Source organism: Chiroxiphia lanceolata, chromosome 4 (assembly GCF_009829145.1).
Source record: "Chiroxiphia lanceolata isolate bChiLan1 chromosome 4, bChiLan1.pri, whole genome shotgun sequence".
NCBI lineage: Eukaryota > Metazoa > Chordata > Aves > Passeriformes > Pipridae > Chiroxiphia > Chiroxiphia lanceolata.
Window position 1 is genome coordinate 70,365,874 of NC_045640.1, and position 18,429 is coordinate 70,384,302.

At 37.5% G+C, this 18,429-nt stretch overlaps 1 long non-coding RNA gene across 2 annotated transcripts in view; it reads right to left on the reverse strand.

Annotated features, from left to right (window-relative positions):
- Nucleotides 1-18,429, reverse strand: part of LOC116786396 — a 116,699-nt gene that overhangs the window by 61,146 nt on the left and 37,124 nt on the right. For both annotated transcript variants that reach the window (XR_004356913.1, XR_004356914.1), the window contains exon 2: nucleotides 3,058-3,261. This is a non-coding gene — a long non-coding RNA (uncharacterized LOC116786396). The remainder of the gene's footprint in view (nucleotides 1-3,057; nucleotides 3,262-18,429) is intronic.

An 18,429-nucleotide genomic window follows, 5' to 3' on the forward strand; every position in this document is an offset into this window, starting at 1 on the left:
GAAGGTCATCTTTTATGTCTTTACTCCTTTGTAAATAAGGTCTTAGGTAGTTCTCCTCCCACTTTCATGTCTACACATGATTTCATAGTTTAGTAACAATTCAGTGGCTTTCACTGTGTTGTGGCTTTATTTTTTTTTCTTTTTTTGTTGACTGCCACCCCAGCTTTGCCAAAGTCTGTCTTGATCTGCAAGTGTGAAAGAAGGTCTTGGGCTGGGGCAGAATGTGACCCATCGTCTCTCCTTGTCTCACCGAAGATGTGCAGAAAGAAAGGGATAAGGATTAGCAGATACAGCCTGTTGCTCTGCTCCCATTCAGAGCTCAGAGACAGTGGATCTGTGGCATGCACTGATCACTGATTTTAGCACTACCAAGCCCATAATCCCCCCCTTAGTGCTCTCCAGCAGAAGCAACACTTGAAAAGCTCATCTCTGTCTCACCCAGCAGAGGCCCTTTGGACAGGAGAGCTGCACGATCTTCCCTTTACTAGGAAAAAGGAATTTTACTCTCTTCCAGAGGCAGATAAACACAAATCAGGATTCCCACAAAGTCTCTTATGTCTGCTCAGAAAAGTAAAATAAAGCAGGGGGAACTGCACCTTTGCTGAACACCTAAAACAGTGTAGATAAGCATTTTTTAGCTCTAGTCTGTGTCATTCATTTGGCAAACAAAGCCTTCATGTATTACTTAAATTCCCAGAAAACTATACTGTGTGCAAGATCTCGCTGCTTGAGTGTCTTTTTAATGGCCACTTGATCTTGTCATAAATTAGACCACTAAATACCCTACTATCTTGATAGTATTTCTTGTCTCTTCCTCATTTTGAAAATCAAATTTTTTGAAATGCCAAAAATCTCTACAGGCATTTCTGACATTTCAGAAAATACACTGAGGTTCTTGTTAGCATGGAAAACTGCCTGAATATCATTAATAAAACATGATTAAACATAATTTTCTCTGAATTATGTCATATTTTTTATTTTTTGAAGTACAAAAGATATGTAGATGAAAACACTCAATTCTATAGATGACTTGAAAGTTCAGAATTGCCCTGGAGACCTTTGTGTCAGCCAAAGCAGATGCTGTAATAAAATTACACATACAAATACTTTAGCAGGTTGTTCCTAAAACTAGAATCCTGTTTATTGGAAACTCCCTACCTTTGGCAATTCTCATCAGTTGCTATAATAAATACTCCATTTTTTTCAGGCGCAGTGTTCGTTTAACAGAAGCTCTGGAAGTGTTTGTGAATTTTTTGCATTGTCTTCCAGCAGCCCTCAAAGTAAACAGTACTCATAAATCCATCCTTTATCCTTGTTTAGTTATTAAATGTTTCTGTTGGATCTGTTTCAGAGACATTTGAACTTTTCAGATGGCGTTTTAGTAATTTGTAACAAGTCTTAAGTGAACTACATCCACTTTGTTAAGGGCTTTCAATAACCTTTAATCCCTCATGATACGATGGAATTGCAACTCTGAAAATCCCCGAAACATGACTTAAAACTACTGAACTTTTCTTATGCAACACATGAACACTTTCTGGCATTTTGGATGCCTTGACTCTGTCTTGATCTTGTTTAGAAACTGAATTATATATATATATATATATGGATATAGAATATGTATTATGCATTCTGTGTGTAGATCTTACAGATCTTATGGCATACAGAATATACTATCATCACATACAATATGAAATATAATTAAAATATGTGTAGAAATACATGCACTTAAACTGGAAAGGGGACAATTGTGGCATAAAAACTGCAAGGCAAGTGGCCAAGCACATTTGTGAAACTCTAATTTAAAATTAATTTAAAATATAGTCTTTCATTTTATTGGGCTTTAGTAGGTCATCTAGATATTTAGACCTATTTGAAAAAGGAGCTGTGTGGTATTTTCGTGTTAAAATCTCTGTATGTCTATAATGTTTTCCTTCGTGCCATTATTTTTCACTGACAGGTAAGGGGAGGTTTTGACACTGTTAATATAACATAGGGTGTTAATCTTATAATCGCCCTGTCAGCACTTGGTGTCAGGGTGTTAATGGCCACCTTTCAGCCACTCAGCCTCGCCTGCCAATAAAAACAGTCCCGGCACCTCTCCAACCAGCAGCTCTGCAGCTACTCTGCTTTTCCCCCAAAGAATAAACAGAAAATTTCACTAGCCATGTGGCTGCAAAGATGCTCCTTTCTCCTTACTCATTTCCTTTTCCTTCTCTGCATCCACTGGCAGGGAAAGTGACTTTGACACTGAGCCCTTCTAATGTACTTTGAGTGCTTTTTTTTAATTTCAAAATATACAAATTAATTTTCAAGTTTTAAATAGACATAACACCTTGGACAGGATAAAAGAAGAATTTTTTAACAGTGAGAAGCACAATTATTTGCCACAGCTCTTTGCTATTCAGTGTAACTCAAACACAAATGCTGTATTTCTGTAATTTCTCAATGGTTGCAACAAGTCAGTATTTTTCTCTCTGCACAGGAGAGCAGCTTTTCCAACTTCCTGGCAGAAGGAGTTGCACAATTCCAGATGACTTACTTTATGTGCCTAGAGGAACTTTATTACACAAATAACAAAGGGAGACAAAGAGAGGAAGAGGGAGAGAGCACACACTCAAAATAATAAACAAAGAATAATAAACATTCCTGCAGTTATCCGTAGGGATTCCAGATGCTGCTCCATCCCTCCACAAGGACTGCCTGCCTCTCCTTCAGACTTCTTCTCTGAAAATCTCGCTCTCAATCTGGTGAAACCCCAGGAGCTTCTGAGCACAGTGAGACTGTGAGCAATCGCCACATGTGCTCAGTTGCTCTCTGAAAGGCTGTTCTGCCACAACCCCAATCCATACAAAAAGAATTGATCTGTGATATTATGGATCATTTCAGGGTGAATTTCAAGCTTCTTCAAAGAGCTCATTGCCCTAAAGCTATGGTCCTTGTGGTCTGATGTATTCTGATGACAAATTTCCTCCCCATCCCGCTTCCCACATGGCTTCTGCCATTAGTATTCAGGGTCTAAATCACAAATCCTACATTAAATACGGGTGTAAATACCTTTCAGTAATGTGTGGGGAGGCCAGAGCTGTGATGAAACCTCAGAGTGAAGCCAGTTTGCTACTCTTACTATCTTGCTGGGTTTGGATTTTTGCTTAAATGCTTATAGGTTTCCTCTAATCAAAGTGACATGGCTGATTGGCCAGGCTGGTTCCAGCATCATGTGCTATCCATCTGGATTTTATATGCATTGCGTTTTCCCAGCTGAAAAGAAACAGACATACGACCCAGCTAATTAGAACTCAGTCCCAAAAAAAGTAACAGTTTGTTCCTAGAGAAAAATTTGTTTCTCATGTGGGATTTTAATGCAGACCAAAAAAAGTAGCAAAGCATAAACAATCGCCAGTTTCCATGTCATACCAAGCCAAAGATGCAGTCAAAATTATTTTTGTATTAAAAAATGCCAGGATTTACTTAGTCTTTGCTTGCTATATTTTATAGTAAGCATGAATGCTGGGATTCCTATTATCTTGGATGCACAAATATACTCATTATATCACTACAGGGATTCCTATTATCTTGGATGCACAAATATACTCATTATATCACTACATAAAGAATGGTGGGGGTTTTCCACATTCCTTCCATAGTATTTCACATGCTTTGCAGCAGCAAAATAAATGTGAAAGGCCAGACACCTAAAACAGATCAAATATTCTTTATCTTGTTACAATCAGGCATTAATATATATAATTTTTGGAAAGAAGATAATGGAATTGGATTCTAAATGTAAGGCGATATTAGAAGGTGTATCACTGGCTTCAAGAAAAGCCTAAGCAGTCAAGCATCCTCCTCTGAGGTCATCACCTCATCCAAGCCACAATGGCTACTGCCAGTCCATTTAACTATTTATTTGAGATTTTAATATTATCCAGCATATCATGTCTCAATTCTGCAAGATTACTCATTGCTGATATTCTAAATATTTGTGGAATTGCAGCTAAATCAAAGGGAAGGTTTAACTGGCACTTTTAAATGTATTATATACTTCAAAATGCCTGCACTACCAGGGATATATAGAATGAATTTGAAAGTGGAGGTCTATCACTACTTAAAGTGAGTTACGAGTTTATCCCATATTGTTTCCCTTTTTATTTTACCTCTTATCAGGGACTCATAAAAATACTTGTGCTTGGCAGAAGAGAGGAACGTTACCATCTGCAACAAAACCATAGTTTGTTCTGTAGTTTTTGTGGTCAGCAGTTTGGAGGGTGAACATAGATTCAAATTTGCACATATGCAGAGGTGTCTATGGAATTATGTACACGTCTAGAAGCGTGAGGGAGAGGGGAAAGGAAGAGAAAGAACAGCCCTTCCACCTGCAAATCCCGGAGCACTCTAAACTGGTCACTTTATCCAGGTCTGCCTGCCAGGCAATTTTCACATCCCAGTCATTAGCTGTGCAGGAATTTCAGAGTTTCACGTGTTGGGAAGTCTGAGCAGGTCACTGTAGTTCAAAACAAAGAGGTCCAAGACTCCTATCCAAACAGCTGTGCTTCATATTTGAATTTTAGCCTTGTGGACTGTGAAAACCTCAGACCCCTTGATCCCCAAGGAAGTCTTGCATAAGCTTTGTTCTCAGTTACTGGAGCACAGAGAAAGTAAAAGGTCCAGACTTCAGCTGACCTTGGAACAGTGAGAGTAAGTGGTCAAGTCCCTCATATATCTGTGTATATTTAACTCCTGTTAACAGTAATAGGACTAACATCTGCATGGTGAGGATCAGCTATAACCCTAAAGTAAGCAAATTAGGAGAAGCCAAGAACAATCAAACTTTATTACATTTTAGAATTTTGCCAAAACAATAGCTATTCCAGAATTTTTTTATAGGTTAAGCAAACCTCTCCATCTGCAGTGGGATTTCATCTTCCCAGTAGAACTTAGTTATTTACCAGCTTTTCAGTGGTTTAGCTTTGATAAGCAAAGCAAGTCTCCAAGAACTCTTACGCAAAAAGGAAGCAGCTGCTTGCAGAGATGAGACACAATGGTAAAGGAAACCTCCTGGGAACATTCTGACAGGCACAGTGCTTACAGACTGCAGAGATGTGAGAAGGAGGGAATGCTCTTCAGTTTTGTGAGCTCTTCTGCTTGGTGGGAAAGTGGTTTTGGGAGAGTGGGAAATTCATATGAACTGGATTTGGTATTTCTGAGGACAGAAGTTCTTTATTGACAGCCTGGGTGGTGCTAATATCAATGTGTCCCTTTGCACTTCATTGCTGGCTTACAGAGAATACTTGGGAAGAGCCAAGTTCGCCCTTCTTGTCTTTAAACCCTCTGTTGTCCCTCAACCTTTGGCTAGCAGTTACTTTTGAGGAATTTTTTGGAGATGCTGATATTTTGTCTGAGGCCACTAAAGCAATTTTCACAAACTACCACTGGATGCAGCACTCAGCTGGTCATAGTTTTCAGTTGCCACCAGGCTGCCTTTGACCAAATTGGCTTAATGGGGGCTGAACCCTACAGTGTTAGCTGAGGGATTCATGCACAAGATGATTAATAGACAGTGCACAGTCAATTCCCTCATGGCTCTACAAAAATGTAGCCAGAGCTTCAACAGTCCATCAATAACATTTTGAGCCATCCAGTCTCCTCGCTGTAATTCCCCAAAGAGATTGTCAACACCAGTGTAAGAAACACGGGGATCAGAGTGGAACTTGCGCACTTGACTGAGTTACTGCTTTGAGATCCGTGGGCTTCAGGAGACTTACATGCAGGACCTTGCAGGATGGCAGAAGAAAGCTGTCTTCTGTTTCTCTGACAGAAAGGTGCTTGTAAGGAGCAGGGTATGCAACCCAAAAAAGACCTACAGCAATAAAAAATTAAAAGAAAACTGACTGTTTCTTAGAGACTGCGTGGCTGGGCACATGCTTCCAAGACCATATGAAATCCACCCCATTTACATATGAACTTACCACAGAAAAAGAACCCACCATAAAAGAGGAAAGAGAACAACTGTGTGATCTCAATAAAGCCAGTCAAGTGCCTGCTGTATATCCAATGGTGTGGCAGAAGACACAAACGTTCAACAGGTATGTATGGCACCTCTGAGAAAATGGAAAGCCCAACAGTTACCTTTCGAAAAGACACTCCACGTGATTATTGGACACTTAATTTTCCCTGATTGTATCAATTTATCTGTTATTCAGACCTTAGGTGGGAAAGTGGATTACAGCTAGTTCTATTTCTATATCTAGTAAGGAAACAAATCAAAGCAAGTACCAGTACAAAGTGTATCCTGCATATTTCAGACGAGCACTAGCTGGCCCTGCTTGTGACATAGCCTCCCTCTGGCAATCCATTTGGTAGAAAACATGTATAAAAATAAATTATTTGATTGAAAAAACCACGGTGGAGATGATTCATCCATCAAGGATGCTGAAACACCTCAAAGAAATAGCAGTTTGGTTGGCATATCTAGGCATACACAGTCATTGGTGATGTTTTTAAAGGCTTTTAAAATTAATTTGTTTCTTTAAGAAGAGAATATAGTCTTCTGAGATTATGATTTGGAGAAGGTGGAACTATTTCCAGGTTTGTCAAGCTCTGTAATAATGAAAAGATCAGTCATTCCCTCTTCTTCCCACTCTTCTTCCCACTCTTCTTCCTGACATCCTGACACTCTTCTGTTTTACTGGTTTGGTCATGCTTCTGAAACAAATGCTAACAAGGCAATACAATTTTCCAGGAATTTGGAATAATTTCTGCTGTTGGATTTGTCCCCATAAACACTTTGTTGTGCGGAATTGATCATTTTAAGTCATATTGTAGTTTTAATGCATGGTTGTGAGGCCGTTAATTCCAACATTAATAAATGGTTTTCCAAAAAGCATGTACGTGTAGGGAAACAGAAATGTCATTACTTCACCAGTGTCAATGAGAATGGAACCAAACGCACCTGAATTTTTGTGAATTCTCATATTTAATCCATTTGATTTAATTACATGATCATACAGCTTTTAAAAAATACTCGCTCTCCTCTGGCTCTGGCACTCTCCATCTGCTAATTCTTCTAAAATTGGCTTTTATGTGCTGAATAATCAGCCTTTTGTTTTCACTGCTTACATCCCATGTTATGAAAAATCTCTAAACACTTCTCACTAATTATTAAAATGCCACCATTGATTATAATGAAATATTTATTTAATTTATACCACCAACTTTTTTTCCACTTAATTCAAGATTGCCCAACACCTTTGTACAGTAGCTTCCTGGACAGTTAAATAATAGATTAAGCTTCATTTTGGAATAACAGGAAACATAGCTTTAAATTATTTAAATTGTTGGCTCTTCAGAGCAATGGATTTTCCCATTATGAGTTTGCTCAGTGTCTCAAACAATGTCATGAGCAATTTTGACCAAAACAACTACATGTTTTAAATAATAAAACACACACAGAGTGCAACATCACAGTAGTTTCTATATCACACTTTCAAAGGCATTGATGCATCCTGAATGATAAACTGGTATTTTGAAGAAGTCAAAAGCTTTCTCCAGTGCAGAGCAGCTGGTCAGTGTGGAGAAAAGTGTGATCATGGAAAAACTGAATGCTTCTACAGAGACACTTGGTAAATAAGTTCCTGCCTGGTTTTCTTCCTTCATTTACAAACAAGACTAGTTTCCAAATGCAGCTAAACTGAGATTACAGAGCTGCTTTTAGTTTGTGTGACTAACAGAGGGGAAATTATCTCTTACCACAAGTTTGAAAAGCATTGGAAAAATAATGATGGACCTATTATTCTAAAGGATACAAAAACTAGGCTGAGAAGAGTAGTCATTTCGGACTGACCACCAGCATGCACACTGGTATTTTCCTTTTCTGTTTACCATATTTATATAAATATTCACCAAGTGTTTATTTGTAAGACTTCAGCTGGCACTTCCTGTACACCCTAAAATTTCATCAGCTTCAGCGGGTGTATTCCAGGATACCAGCTCAGGCCTAAGGTCTTGAATTATGCATTGCATATTTCTTCCTATCTGAATGAAAACCTGTTAGTCTACTTCCCCATCTAAGCATCAGGCCTCTGGTGAATATTTATATTGGAAGTCAAAATCCTCAATCAAAGGAGAGTTTCTAAAAAGATGAGGCTGCTTTGGAAATTCTGGTCTCGGTGACGCGACGATCCAGAACTTCTCTGCAGTTTTGAAGCTCACATAACAAACACAATGAGGTCTGAATCAAAGCAAGTAGCCAAAGTTAGTAGCAGTGTTTTCCTTCCCATAATTTCTGCCAGTCTCAGTGTTTATTACAAACTTTTACAAATTATATGTTAACATAAACCCAAGCTAAGTCCTTGTCTGGAATAAGCTCTTGTACTACTAGTATGAAGTTGTCTAAAAATATAGCTCGGAAAAGAGTATTACTTGAAATAGAGTCATTTCAAGGGTAATTTACGTTGCTATGTCTTCAACACACAACTGAAAAATCTGTGATTGCTCACCAGATCAAGTTTCTGGCTATTCCTTAATCTGTTTATATTTTCTAAAACAGCCTTTGGAAATACTGTTAAAGATGGATTGAGGATTAAGTTTATTACTGTGCCTTATTTCTTGGTAGGAGATGGATAAAGCCATTATGATAATTTTATAGTATTTACAAATCCTGTGCCCACAAATGCGTCTCTAGTACCAGATAAATAGAAGACCAGTCCTAGACTCTGAAACCAGGTACAGAGAGGAGCACTGAAAGCCAGACAGTTGTGGGCAGAAAGGTCCCTGCAGATGACAGGGAGCTACCACACAGGTCTTGTTTCTACATGTTATTCTACTTTCTAAAGGACATTTGAGAGGAAAGAACTTCAGAGGCCTTTGAGGCTGTTCCCTCATGTCAGATACTACTGTATCACAGACCTTTTCATAAAAAGCAATGGAGGTTTTCCATCCAGCCTCTGCAGTTCTTGAGTGACTGTCAGTCTTCAAAAGCTGGCATCATCTTCTGCTTTTAGATAAGTTTATAGCATTTTTTAAATCTATAGTGTCATCAAATCCTACCCCTTCCCCACTGGTGGTTTTCAGAGAAGGTACCATCAAAAAGAAAATGTTTACTGTGGAAATACTACTCTTATTCCTCTACCAGAGTTGATCATTGTGAGGCCTTTTGATTAAAGCTTTTCAAAACACTGAGTTGGAAACAACTTCCATATTTATTGTTACTTGAAAGTCTTCCTGCAGCATCTTCTCTGACCTTTCAGTCACCCTAACAAAAACCATAAGCATGTGAATGCAAAACGTGATATATCCCTGACAATTTCCATGCTCTGTCTCTCTTCACAGCTAAGACATTGAAGAAATTAAAAAAATAAAACAAAATAGATGACATTTATTGAAGGGAAGAGGTTATGGAATTATGTCAAACAGAACACTGCAGCAGAATAAAGCCTGACAGTAAGTTTAACTCTTTCTGGAGTTTTATTGCTCATTGTAATTATTAACATCTTTAGTTGAAACAGCATTTGGATACCATTAAAATAACTGCAAATGATTTTGGCCTCTCCTTAAGTATCTTTTTTAGACACTTTTTTTTTTTGTCAGTTAGCTCACTAATGCATCATTTTTATCATAGAGTATCATGTTACCTACATTAAACAGTTTAGCACATCCAGTGTCCTGTTCAGCTGGAAGTAAAACTGCACAGATTTATCACTAGATTGTAAATGACTCAGAATAAATGGTTGTGAACTGTATCTTCACTTACCAATGTATTCTCAATAACCAGACTCCGAGTTCATGCTATGAACCTGAACCTTCTGGAACTGAAGTTAGTCTCAGATGAAGCTTTGCCTTCATATGGGTGCTTGGGTTGCAACATCCCCTCAAAATTTTTATGGCCACGGAGCAACAAGAGGAGGAGACAGGGACTCAAACTGAAATGAAGTCTGCACCCTGAATAATCTAAAACGGTGGTTTATATTAATCTATTTTGCCACTGAACTGGCCATACATACATTTTGCCACTGAAACAGGCTAGAAGCATTCACCAGGGTACACAGCATATCTAAACTTTTGAGAAAGTAACAACCAGTTGAGAGATAGGAATGAGAAGCTGGGAGCAACACCTTCTTAAACTACTCTTCTAGATCCACATCTTACTGCAAGTTCACCAAGGCTGTTGTAATACTGGCTAATTACTTTTTCCAAAGCCAAGAACTTCGGCCATCAGGGTTTTTTTCATATCATTTTTCTAGAAGTCCTAATTCATCTTAAATTGATTTCATCTTTAATGCAGCCAAATAACTAAATTACTTCCTTTCGTAGAGTTTGCCAAATGGTCTTCCAAAGCACACAAAGACTCTCTGAATTATAGATAAGGCCACTTAGCAAACAACACATTTCAGCACATACTACAAATATGGTCCCAAAGGATCATTTTTGTTATTGAACAAACATGAAATTAATAAATTGTATCTTCATAGAATAGTTTTGAAGATAACGACAAATGAGCTAAACAAAATGTTGACAAAAGACAGTATTTTTCCCCCTGTTTACATGGGGACAGGAATTCGAGGAACGAACTTTTGCCTCTGCCCTATAGAATAACACCAGGAAATCTGTGTGGCAGGATCTTTGTGATCTTTTTGAGTTTGTTCCTCCATGAATATTTCCTCCCATAGAAGGTAAGTGGCAGAAAGATCAGGTTGGAGTAACTCTTTTAAGCATTCTCTGGGCAAGAGTGCTACTTACTTTTAGGGGTTGGGTTTCTTGTTTTGTTTTGATTTTTTTAAGTTCAATGCATAAGTGAGAAGACCAAGCAGATTTAATGAGCAGTCTCTGTGCCCTCAGGGGAACACAGATCTGCATGACCTACTCAGTGACTTCCAGGCTTTGTCAATAGGGCTGAAAAGTCATTGTTTTGTGATCATTGTCTTAAAAATGTTAAACTGAATGAAGTGAAGGTCTTCTGCCAGCTTGAACCTAAAACTGAAGAGTCCAACAATTTGGGTCTGGAAGAAAATACATCTGCTTAGCATTTGGTTTTCCTGCTGGAAATATTGCAGATTCTTCCAGGGCTACGTTCCACAGACATCCGTAGCCTGTCATAAACAGGGTGCGCCTCCAGCCACATGCTCACAGAAACATTAAACTATTTACTCTGTCATGAAAGAACAGGAGAGTGCTACCTCTCCATGTGATATGTGCTTGGTTGAGCAGCAATTCCTCACTCTGCTGGGTGGTTACAGTTCAACTCACTGCAGGGATAGACAAAACAATCTCTGCCATTTTGCACATGTGGCTTTCTCTGTGCTTCCCTTAAGTATGCAGAGTAAAGCATTTTGCTAAGTTTACCTTTTTCCTTTTATTCATCTTAATAAAGCTTTTTGCCTGATGCAGTGGCATCTTCCATGATTTTTCAGAACTTACAAAAACAGCTCTGAAAAGGCAGAAGTACTTATTGTTATTTTTTTCTATATACTGAGACAGTTTACTTTGTGGTAAACATGAAGAAATGTTATACTTATAGGTTTCTGGCTGAATATTCTGTTTCCATATTTATGTGACTGTGTTTGAATACTGATTGCAGTGGTTTACTTGATTGGCACAGTAATCCTGGCAGTTTATGACTATCAGGTACCAGCCTCTCCTGCTGAAGCACTTTTTGCATAAGTATTTGTTGCACCTGGAGCAATTCTTTCCTCGGCCAAGGAATTTCTACATATCAAATTAATTGATCAATCACACTCTCCTCCCCATCTCTCAAAATATGCAATATATACTAAGTTTTAAAATTCAGTAAAAAAAACCCCTGGAAGACAGATAAATGTGTTTTCAAGCTAAAGCAGAATGGCTTTTGAAAGCAGGTCCACAGGTGAATGCTTTAAATATTGGGCTGGGATTTCCTTTAGCCAATTTGGAGATGTTTAATTGAAAGAGCAGATTCACAGTGGAGAAACCCAAGTAGAGTCAAATGCCTTACTCAGGGACACAGCTGACATCTCGTTGCTTTTCTCTGGAAGAGTTCAGCCCGCTGCTCTCCAGTGACATTACTCTGAGCTGAGTTAGCTCTTCCCCTCCATTCATTAAAGAAGAGATGTGCCTAATCTTGGAGCAAGAATTCCTGCTAGCTGGCAGGATGCCTTAAAGTTAGGTGTTGTGCTAGCCAGCATTGTGCTCTCTGCAGATTTAGCCTTGTACTTCTTCCATCCCCTCAAATATTAACTGATTAAATAGCAGTTAATTAGAATTGGCTTACACTTAACATTCTTTAAGGTCATTTTAAGATATGAGGGTGCAGGTACGAATAACAACCAGCCCTATTCAGAAAAGAGGTGGTTTCCAGTGAAAACTCAATTAAGAATAGCTAATATGCTTAACATTTCTTAGCCTTTCCCCATGCTAACATTTTCTCAATAGCTATTATCCACGCCCGACACATTTTCTTCTTTTTGTGCAGTAAATGTTCTTTATTTTTATTTATGTTTGCTCTGTCACACTAGCAAAAGAATACTGCTGGGTTTTTTATATTCTTGTCTAAAATATATAATTTTAACAGAATAAAAATATCTTATCAGTGTATAGGACAAGAATCAAAATTTTATTTGAAAATGGTTTTATTTGAAATGGCTTAAAGTCTGTGAGTATGTTTTAGATATGCAAATGTTTTTTATGCATGACTTCATCATTTCCAGCTGAAAGCAACATTGTTATTGTGTGAAGGTTAAACACAAGCAATCAATGCCACACTTAAATTTCTCCAACTAACTTGGAAAATTCTTTACATCAGCATCACATTTGTAGTTCTATTTGTCTTTCACATGATGCATTTGAAAATTATTTTGACTTGTGAATAGCTTGAATTTTTCTGGAGCCTGAGTTTATCTTAAAATTCCTAGACTCTGATAATGTAATCAGGTGTATCCATCACAACCTTATCCACTTAAATAAAAAAAATTAGTTTACCAGTGTTCTTTGGAGTTTATCTTTCTTCTAATAAATGTTCTTTAGAGGGTGTAAAGACATTCAGTAGAGTCCCTTGAGACAGGCAGTAAAAGCCTGAACTCCAAATATTTACCCCTTTTACTTCTCTTCATATAAGAAAAAATATCACAACGTGATGCTCTGCTTATGTCTGACTCGGATGGCAGAATTACCTTTCAGAAGCCAAATACCTTCTTGAAATATTTCTTGGCATTTTTTTGTCTGATCAGTAATTACATGCCTTCTGATAACAGGAGGAAATGTTTTGTTGTGTCTGAAGATAGCTGAGGTCTCAAATTCTTACAGTTTCCATAATCATTTCCTTCCTGTACTCAACTCCATTCCATTCCAAACCCAATTTTTTAGCAATGAAAGGACATGTCAACTTCTGGACAAACCCCACATGACTGTATATGGCATAATCTTATGAATGGAACAGAATGACAAGTATTTAGGCAGTCATTGAAACATTGATTGTGTAAAGCAAAATGTGAGACCTGCAGCTTTTTTTAATGCTTCATAAACAACCCAGCTAAAAAACAACTCAGCACATAAAAATTTCTTGCAGATTATGCTTTTTTTTTTTAATTATAATAATTCAGACCGTATAGGTTTTTTTCTCAACATTAGAGACAAGGGATATAATATACAGTCTAGCATTTAGTATAGATAATTATGAGCATTTTACATTCTTTTTCCTGCTCTTTTCCTAGAATGTTATGAAAGTTTAGGGCTGTCGCTTAGCGTATAACTTAGGCTACTAAATAAGTATTTTGTTTTCCATTAATGCCAAGCCTCTGAAGGTTCTTAGTGTACTTCTGAGCATCAGCTTTCTCTGACAGCTCATCTGTGCCTCTCTTTTCCAGGAATGTAACTTTTCAAGCATTCATGTTTTCATATCTTCACTTTAACCTCCTGTGCTTTAGTTGTAAAAATACAACAACATTGCCATTTCCACCAAACACTTTGGGAGTCATAGGCAAAGAAAATATGAGTGGAAAGGATGAATCACCAACTGGTGATCTTTCTTTTTCCACTTTCTGGCAAGAAATCCTCTTACTCAAACTGAGAAAGTGGATGCTTACACAAGAGGTTTTCTGAGTAGACTTCTTAAAAACACTACCATTTGCCAAATGTGTCAAAAACCACTTAATGTTCATCTGATTTCCACTGCATTTTTTTTCTAGGGGGCTTACCAAAAAAATCCCCAAACCACCAAATAAAAAAACACCAAATAAAAAAACACCAAATAACCTTTTTTCTTTTGTTTTCAGTGGGGTTGAAGGTCAGAAATTTCAGGGATTTTCCCAACATTTGGAAAGAAGGCAAACAGGTTGACACTTAAGAAGGCTGGTAATAAGGGTGGGATTTCAGAAGCAATCAATACTGGCCTAACTTTGTGAGTGTCAACAGCAAAAAGATTATTGACTGATGGCAAAAGAATCATGGTCCTTTCTGGAAATCTCTGGTTTTTTACTCACATGCCATGACTTTTTTTCTTTCAGCCTTGAGGGATATGACCTGGTCCCCTTAGCCACCCCAACACACTCCTTTTATGGCAACAGCAGGCCCTCAGATGAGTTTAGCAGAGTGGTTTTCTGACCACAAAATACAGGTGTTTAAATAACATCCTTAGATTAATCCTTAGCACAATTTGGTTCTTGTATTTCTGGATATTGTTGATAAGCACAATGGACACAGGTCCATTTAGCAAATTCCTGGCCTTTGGGGAAGGTGGCACAGCTTTAAACTGTCAAATTCTTTAGTCAGAGAATAAAGCTGGTCTACCTGTTTTCTCATCTGTGCTACAACACATGAATGAGCAGCAAAGATGTAGCCTTTCATTTCAGAGCAACTGGGATGGACAGCACTGCAGTCATAAGTAAAACTGCCTGCCTGGAATAACACCAGAGTGTCACTACAATAAAATATTGATTCACTCCCACTGTCTCTTTATCCTTCCTTCCTTTCCAGGCCATGCCTACAAGTAACAAATTGATGGGATTTCAGAAAAAAGAATAACACTCACATTTTTAGAGAAGATAGAGGGAAATGCCTAAAGTGTAGTAGACAAAATGCTTTATGGATGTTGACCTTACTGAACAATCTAGAAATTCAACAAGGGATGTTATCTGCAGCTGCTGCAAAAATGTATTAAGAAAAAGGCTCACATTTTGCTGAGGCACATCTGTTATGCAAAATATAGAATTTATGTAAACATTGCAATGCAATATCAAGCCAGGTATATATTAAAACTTAAGGACAGCATGAAAGTTTAAAAGTTTCCATTCCAGACTTTGGAAACCATTCTTCAGAATATCTACCCCAGATGCACGTTTATCTCAAGAGTATCCATGATAACACAAGGTGTGAGCACATTTTCTGAAAAAAATTCTCAATTTGTTTTGGAGGAAAGAAAGAATTTAATTGAAAAACATTGCTATTCATAAACTTGTCCAAGCAAAACAAGTCATAAATCAATTTGGTTTTATTTATTAACTCTTGCAACATGTGGTAAACACATATAAAAAAATCTTGTGAACAGAAACATTATAGCTAGAGATGAATGAAATTTCTTGATGAATACAAAACTAACTAGGAAATGAAATCTTGGACATACTAAAACCCGTTGCAAATTCTGATCAGCTTTGATCAGAGTGAGTAGCTTTGTTCCCAAAATGGGTAAGTGAACTACTTTTATTTATTTGCCTATTTGCACTTCTAAGCAAAGTTTTGATTTCTTAAGCCAGCATTACCATTTTGAAATAGAATTTCAATTTTCAAAAGGGAAGATCTCTTGAAAACGAACAGAAATTCAGTCCTCTTGAACATATAAAGGAAAAAAAAGCATTTCTCTTTATCCCAAAGGAAACATGTGTGGTGTTTACAACATAATGAAACATTTTAATTAATTTTAAGGTTTTTTTAAATTCAGTGCCCAAATCACCTAGCTGCCCTGGCCTCCTTACATCCACACACACCCCCATGCCCCAAAACCAAGGACTTCTCTTCCTTCTAGGTTGACCCCTCCTGATTTTCACACATCACATCACATAACCACATCCTTATCCATGGTGCTCTAACTGTTGTTCTCTCCAGGAGCACTTATAGGATTCAACAGTTATATCATTAAACAAACAGTGCAATTATTCAACAACTTCCACACACAGATGTGTCTTTCTCCTTCATTTACACTTTTTGGCTCCTAAACACGTTTGGATATTATCTTGACTCTTGTAGAACTTTGGAAAAGAAATTTATCCCGTGTAAAAAATCCATTTAGTGCAAATCATCCTAGCGAATCTCCATGGATGCAATATGGAGATATTTTATGATTTATTTTTTTTTTATGACTCATTATCTTGAGTTGGAAAAAATGAAATTTCCATACCAGCTGGGTCAGTGTTTTGAACATCTGGATGACAATATACAGAAAATTAAATCACTAAGAACTTTTATCTAGGTAGTATATAAAGCTAGACATTCACCTGCAATAAATAGCACATTTTATTTCCCCTTTTCCATTTTCTTTCCTATTTGGCAATCACTTTAAAAATTTCAGCTGACAGTGTTCTTGCAATTATTAAGCACTCCATAATAAAAAATGTAATTCTGGTAAGAATATGTGATAACGATATTTAATAATTTAAATGTGTTCTTATTTTAAATGCAAACAGGTCTTCATGTTAAGCATGGACCATTTGACAAACTTCCATAATAAATGCATCAGTTATATCACAATGCACTTTGGAAAACTGCCAAGCAGTGATGCATTCAGGACCCGAAAATTAAAAAGTCAATTAATTCAGAATATGTGACTGCACAATAAATCTTCTTTATGTGACATTAGAACCTCTCTAACTCAAAGAGACTTTAGAATCAAGTTCTTTACATTCAAGAGTTCACGCACCTCTCCTTTGGAGAGAGATGCTTTTTAGTCCTTCCACTTTGTTAATGTATGCAACTACAGAAATTAATTAAAACATGCACAGAAGTTTTTAAATTATGAATTAGATAAGGGGAAGGTGTTAATATTTATCTGGGATTTAATTTCAATGGTTTCTTAAGCAATTATATCTCATTAGGAAACCTGTAATTTCTATCAGGTAAGGTAAATTTAGAAAGTATAGAAACTGGCTTGATTTTTATTAAAGACAAAGAATGGAATGCTATTATTTTCTTCTGAAAGCATGCTCTTCATCTCTGAAAAGGACTTTTTCAAAATCAAGGCCCTTTAGTTAATGTTTAATGCTGGAAGATGATCACACGTCAATATGAGCATAGCAAAAATGTCAACTTTTGAATTTAAATAAAGCTCATAACCAACTAATTCTTAAACAACATCTGCATGTTAACAGTGCACTGGTAACAGGATACGGACAGTTCACCGTTAAAAACAGTCCTTGAACCCAACACTGTGCAATGTATTAAGCAATGTAATTATGCTGGAAAGAACAGATAAAAAAATAAGGAGTGATGAGATTTTTGAGTGAGATAGAATATAGAATATTATTGCGTTTGTGAAGTACAGGAAAATGGAAAGGGGGGAAAAAAAAGAAAAAAAAAAACCTGAGTCCTGTTACAGTCAAGCAAATATGAGAAAAAGGAAAACGCATTGGAAAACCTTCAGCTGCAGAAAAATGACGTATCTCCATGGGACTTCTGTGAATGTTCTTTTTTTTTACATTCTTAGGTATGACAAATGAATTCTTAGGAGGCTCGGGAAGAAAAAGCATTCAGATACTAATGACAGAGATAGAGAGTGCAAAAGAGAGCTCAAGAATACAAGACCCACTGAGGGAGAGTAAGACATCTAAAAAATGAACCAGCTGCCACACAAAGAGGTATTCAGAGCACTGCGAACTTCAACATCATGTTGGGACCAAAGAGATAAGAAAAGCAGCTCTATATTACTCAATGAGCACTCACAAGTCTCTCTTCCTATGTTAAACCCAGGGCCAATTCTCAGACATCTGGAGTCTGAGCACCACTCGTGCCTAGCTGAACACTAAAATGAAGCCCAGGGCCAATCTCCTGGCAGGACAGAAGCAAGGAATGCCAAGCCAGTTTGGGAGCAATGTGCAGGAGAAACCTGCAACTGAGGGTTACCTCATGTTATGAATAGCTCAAGGAAAATTTGGGGGCTCTGGAAGGAACAGCTAAGCAATGTGGCTGGGAGGAGGACTGGGGCTTTTGTGCTGTTCTTGGCTTGAGGGTCACAAAGATCTGTCGTAAGAAGCGAGCTGAGAACCTGGCACATCACTGAAAGTAACGTGAGTGGCTGAACGGGCTTTAGTCCACAAGTAAAAAGTACTAAGATGACAAAACTGGTACTGGTGAGACCTCTGAGAAACGAGCAGTCTGTCATCATCTTCACTAAGCGCTGTTTCCATAAACATCTCACAACAGGCTCCTTCCGAGTCTGTCTCTGCATTTTCCAGTCGCCACTGTCTCCAAACA